Here is a 6,412-nt window from a genome sequence, read left to right on the forward strand (position 1 = left end):
TGAAGTGGCCATTTTCTGTTGTGTGTGTGTGTCTCACAATCCATAAACCTAATGTTTTAATTTTTTTAAAGTTGATCAATTCCAGTAAGTTATTGCACAAGGGGGGTTGTCTCTCACTTTAAATTGTAAATAAATCTGACAGTAAGAAGCAAAAGTGTTTTTCTTGGTTGTTTGCTTTTTGTTTTAGTACAGATAGTGGGCAGGCCTCCCTACTTCCATATTTTACTGTGCACTCAGTTATGATAGAGATGCATGCCATGAATATTGACAACTATGCATTATAAGATAACACTATTTTTTGATAGGCATGAAGGTATTTTTAGTGTTAACTGGTGGTTTTTTTGCTTGAAATGAGAATAGCTGTGTTTATATTTGATAATCCCAGGATTTTTTTGGTTGCAAAAAATTATTTTTTTGTACTATGTCAAACTACAGTAGAATGTGATCTAGGCATTATAAAATAGATGTCATTTTCACATAAATTCTTGGTGTAATTTATTCAAGATAAAGTCACCATTTAAACAATTATATATGTATATTTCCATTATCATGGAAAAAAATCAACTGGCGCCAAACCAGTTCGAGCCCAGGCCGACCCGGGGCCATTCTGTGTGGAGTTTGCATGTTCTCCCTGTGCCTGCGTGGGTTCTCTCCTGGTACTCTGGCTTCCTCCCTCAGTCCAAAGACATGCAGCTGAGGTTGATTGGCGACTCTAAATTGCCCCTAGGAGTGAGCGTGGGTGTGTGTGGTTGTTTGTCAGCCCTGTGATAGACTGGCGACCTGTCAGGGTGGACCCCACCTCTTACCCAATGTTAGCTGGGACTGGCTCCAGCCACACTGTTCAGGAATAAGTGCTATAGATAATGGATGGATGGATGATAGAATAATTGATTTTGCAAATGTTCAACTGCACTCTTTGGACAGAAGATGGCGCAGTTAACACATTCAACATGAAATCACGAGTTGTTGCAAAAGTTTCCTTCTTAGTAGTTAATCTTTTATATTCACTATAATTCTCAGAGCAAAAGCATGTATGCTGCAGTCAAATGATGTATTACATATAAACGGAAAATTAATTTAGCCACACAGGTATGAAGGGCAGATGTGAGAAGAACCTGGAGGAGAATGTGCCTGTCTAGTGACTAATCTACCAGCTCATCTGACGAGTACACAGATTTAATTAGTCTTGTACTGCTGTTGTCAGAAAGATTGATGATCTTTATAATAGCAATTATCAACAACAGCACATGATAAGTGAATATTGTCTCCTAACCAAAGCCCCCCTCTCCACATCAAAGCAAACATCTAGGCCATCAGAAATCAAGCCGGTGGGGAGAAACAGCAAGGAGTAGGGCTTCCACAACCCCCTACCCCCACCCCCAGCCCTTAAAGCCACTAACTCCTAAGGTTTACTGCCTTGCCAAAGCTCTCAGCAGTTTGTCTGATGCTCTCTCTTTCTTTGTGTGTGTGTGTGTGATAGATTTATTACATAGTGCGCCTCTTGCTTTCATTACAGAAAGACAACAATGCTAATCTTTCTTTGACTTGAGGCAAATCTTTACTATCTCAGCAGAGATATAAACCTCACACTGAGCATCAAGAAGATGAAGGAAATAATCAGTGACTTCAAAAAGAAGAAGGAGGCTCTCTCCGCTCAGTTCATTAAAGGAGGGGAAGTGGAGAGGGCCTCCAGTTTTAAGTTCCTACAGGCTTACTTTACAGAGGACCTCACCTGGACTGTCAGTTCTACAGCTATACCTAAGAATGCTCATCAGTTCTTAAAAAGACCATCTTGTCTGTAAAACTACTCACAGCCTTTTATCACTGAGAGTGTTTTAACATACTGTATTGCAGCTTGGTACATAGACTGCACAGAATCAGGATCAGAAAATACTCCAGAGTCATCAAGACTTCTGAGAAATTATTGCCTGTATTGGAGGGCATCTTTACAACGTGTTATTTATGCTGAGCTAACAATATCCTTGAGGACGGTACACACCCCTCCCATCAGCTCTTTCCACCTTTGCCCTCCAGTACGTGCTACAGTGGCCCCAGATAGAAGACTTTAGAGTTTGGCACTGGAAAATAAAGCTTGTCTTTGAAAACAAAACTGAGAAAAACAAAACCATAACTGAAAAAACAAACACTGGCATTGAAGCATTTGTATTGGAAAAAAAACACACTGGTATTTAAAAAAAAAAAAGCATTATTACTGGGAAAATGGCTTCAGATTTTTTGTCAACATAAGTCTGTTTTAATGCCAAAGATGTGTCTTTTAGTGACAATCTTCAGATTGTCACCAAAGTTTTTTTCTTTCAGTTTCACTTCTCCGTCTCTGTTTTGGCGTGGAGGGGAGGGCTTTGAGGGGTGGGGCTAAGGAGAGTGTGATTTGCATACACTAGTTGAGATCCATGAAGGGAGGCCAGCCCTCTCCCTCGAGCCGCTGTCCACATCGAGGCCTCTGTCTGCCAAACTCCTTGCCGGGAAGACTATCAGGACTGATCACTAAGAGCCACTTATTATGAGTGTATAACTGACAGAACTGGCTACTTACCTGATACTGCTGCTTGTTCTTATGTTGTCCACTTTTATTAGGGTTCACTTAACTTAACTTATATATTTATATTTTTAATTATATGAATGTGAGGGAGGGTTGTCTATTGAGTGTGTGTATGTATCGTTTCATGCAGACAAAGGCCTGTCAATCAAAAGCCAGGTGTGGACAGTCATTAGTGGCAAATGAAGTTGTTATTACCGTAATACAGTGGTTGGAAGCTATAAGAAAGCACAGCTATGGAGAGATAGCCAAAACTACAAACACAACCAGTGATTCAGTCACAGGTCACATGTCTGTTAGAGGCCAGCACATAAACAACTGAGTAGAGATGGCACTCTACTAACACTAATCCAAAAACGGTCGGCACACACAGCAAGACAGCAGGGCAAGAGAGACAGTGGGTGGGGTAGTGTAGTGTGGACAGAGTAAGTGAGAGCAAAGGGTGGAGTGCACCAGCAGCCATGACATAATACAAATGGCTCTTTTTCCGCATTCGACATGACGTGAGCCCCCACCGACCATCACCACCCCACCCCCGAATTCTCTGCTCTCCACCCCCAACTTTGGCTTAATCCCACACAAATCATTTAGCTCACTCACAGATGTGCGATGGCAAGCAACACCCTGCCAGAGTGACCATTCCCCAAAACAAACACTGCGGTTTCATCTGCAGTCCGACATGACACGCTCATGAACTCAGCCATATTTTTCAAACACTGGTCTGGCTAAATTCCTCAAGAATACAACCATTCATCCACAGACCGTATTTTAATTGCTCACATCCGTGTGGCATGGCTTTGACTCACTGGTCTGGTTAAACCACCCCAGTGTAGGCACCTAAACAGAAAACAACGCCATGTGACGGCAAGCCACGCTGTTCAGCTTGCTCCACAGATGCTGCTTTATGTGTATTAATTTTACAGTTTGTTTTGCAGTCTAAATGTGCACTGTATAAAGTCCAGTTTTAAAAAGGAGTGTGTGACCTCTTATCTAGTAGCTACACAGGAGGGGTAGGAACATTTTATGTCAGAGTGACTCCAGGAATATGCCGCGAAATCCTTTCACCGGTCCTTGAGTGCATACATGTACATTCCGTGAGAGGGATTTTGTAATAAACTGGGTAGTTATGTTCATGTGGCAATAAATTCTTTTAAAGGCTCCTGTGACGCAAACATTTTTGAAGACTTGACAATGAATTTTTTATGACACACTAAAGACAGTGATAAGATGAAGAAGACATTATTCCAGGTATTACAATTAATTGTAGCTTCTAAGTTATGTATACAGTATGTATGGCCTATTAAACTCACAACTTTTTGCTGCTTGTGTTACAAACATCACAGCCCATGACGATGACTAATGTGTTGTTTTTTCAGAGGTAATCTAATGACATGAACAGCTGGTGACAGCCCTTAACAAGGGACTTGGAGGGGGTCCCTTTTGACGTTTGCTGCTGGGTGGGTTCTCTACGCCGTATGATACACTGTCTGACTCCAGAACCACATCTGGGGCTGATTCACGGTGATGTGGCCCGGAAGGGAACACACCAAGCTGAGGGGAGCTTGCTGGCGGGGTGGGGTGTTGGGGTCGGGGGGTACACAGGGACCTCAGTAGAGCTGATGCCTGCCTTCAGAAAGCTACTGTATCCTGCTCAAGTAAACATAAATCATTCCTATGGTATCTGGCAATAGAGTTACAGTGTTATGGCTATCAACACAGATGTCACATACCAGTTGCGTAATAACAAACTGCTGCACCACATAAATAATGAAGACATGACCTCTGTCACAGTGTCTCGTGTCCTTGAAAATTCCCTGCCGAGAAAGTTAGAAGTTAAAAAGCTAGAAAATGCATGTGGCTGCAAGTAACATATACTGAAGGCTGTTAGTTTCAATATCCTGCAGGCAAGAAATAGTGTATGAAAAACACAAATAAGCAAACAAAAAAGTGACAGCTGTTGGTATGACAAAAAAAATCTGGCCTAAAGTCCTTTGTTCCAAAATATAGTGCTCACTGCACTGTTTCTGGGGCAGCAGCATGCTAAGTGAATCATATTCATGTATGTTTTTTGTGTGTTTGTCATTCTTGTTTTGCTTGTTTGTTTATGTATGCACATGCAGGGAATGATGGTGATGTGGAGGGAGATAGCCTTTGCGCACCGCACTGTTTTGTATTATTCATTGTGCTTTTGGAAAAACTGAACAAACACTTAACTTAAAACGTTACCTGTTTTAAATAACCCAGTTTCTAGCCTAGGGACAGCCGTGTGTTTGTCTCTGCGCTGTTCATCAGACATTCTCCTGCTATCCCCCACCAAGAAAGTGAGAGAGAAACAGAGTGGAGGAGATTCCCTTCAACAAAGTCTTAACAGTCAGCTGGAGGTGCTCAGCTCACCAGAGCTACATCCGTTTGAGACACTCATACCCTGAACATTCACATACATACCCAGAGAGCTAAAGCTTCACTGTGTGTACATCCCTGCCTGTGTGTGTGTGTGTGTGTGTGTGTGTGTGTGTGTGTGTGTGTGTGTGTGTGCGTGTGTGGCTTGAAAGTGAAACTTTATTGTGTGTGAAATGATTCATATTTGGATGTGCTACTATAAGATGTTAGTTAACACCCAAGACACATGTTGTGCAATTGACTAAAGTGCATCACATTTTCTAATCTAAATGACGCGGCCCAGGCTGTAATGTTTCCTTATGGAGTCGTGTTGAAGGTTAAGATGTTTCCATCCTCATTTATCTCCAAGACTTGGCTATACTGATTATTCTTTATCATCATTCAAACAGATACATGTGTCATCATTATTAAAACTCTGACTTAGGTTCATCGTTCTCTTCACTATTCATGTATTATATTCAAATATTTAGCAATGGCTAACAACATCTTTTTTTAATAAATTCATATCAGACTATTTTTTTTTGAGTGAGAAAGTAAATGAATGAATAGACTGTTTGTTTTTATGTGTGGTTATCAGACATTCTTGGCTGCTGTTGCTGTGGGCTCACCCTCACTGCACACACAAAAGCAAAAAGTCCAAATGAATTAAATATTGAACTTCCTCCAAATTCCTTGATAAGCCACAGCAAAACCTCCCTGTTTGCCTATCATTTTATATACTGCTTATCATGAAGAGGGTCACAGGGAGGCTGGAACCAATCCCAGCTGACATTAGGCAAAAGGCGGGGTCCACCCTGAACAGGTCACCAGTCTATCATAGGGCTGACACTTAGAGACAGACAACCACACACGCACACATGCACTCCTACGGGCAATTTAGAGTCGCCAGTCAACTCAAGCTGCATGTCTTTGGACTGTGGGAGGAAGCCACGTAGGCACTGGGAGAACATGCAAAGTCCACACAAAAAGGCCCTGGGTTGACTTAGGCTTGAACCCAGAACCTTTTATCTGTAGGGGCGACAACGCTAACCACTGTTCCACCATGCCACTCCCTTAATTGTACCTATTAATCCTTTAAGCCAGGAGCCAAATGTGATTCTTGCACATCTACTGTACACCTGAATGCATGTCAACATATAATACAAAAAAGATGCCCACATGTAAAAGCAGGGGGAAATTTTTAACCCAAACATGGAAATACAGTTTACTTTTTGTACACTCACAATGGCTCATCCCTGTTCGTCTTCATTGTGATCACGTATGATGTACTGTAGTTTGGGAAAAGCGAGGTGAGGCATGTGATTTGGCCAGACACTCACATTCCTCAAGTAGAGACGTGGACAATAAGTGGACAGGGAGAACACACAAGCACCCATTTCATACTTTTCTGATTCAGGTTCTGTGCCTTTCTTTGTCATTTTTATAGGCTTTCCTTCCCACACACACTCTTTTACA

Source organism: Monopterus albus, unplaced genomic scaffold, assembly GCF_001952655.1.
Source record: "Monopterus albus unplaced genomic scaffold, M_albus_1.0 scaffold282.1, whole genome shotgun sequence".
Taxonomy (NCBI): Eukaryota; Metazoa; Chordata; class Actinopteri; order Synbranchiformes; family Synbranchidae; genus Monopterus; species Monopterus albus.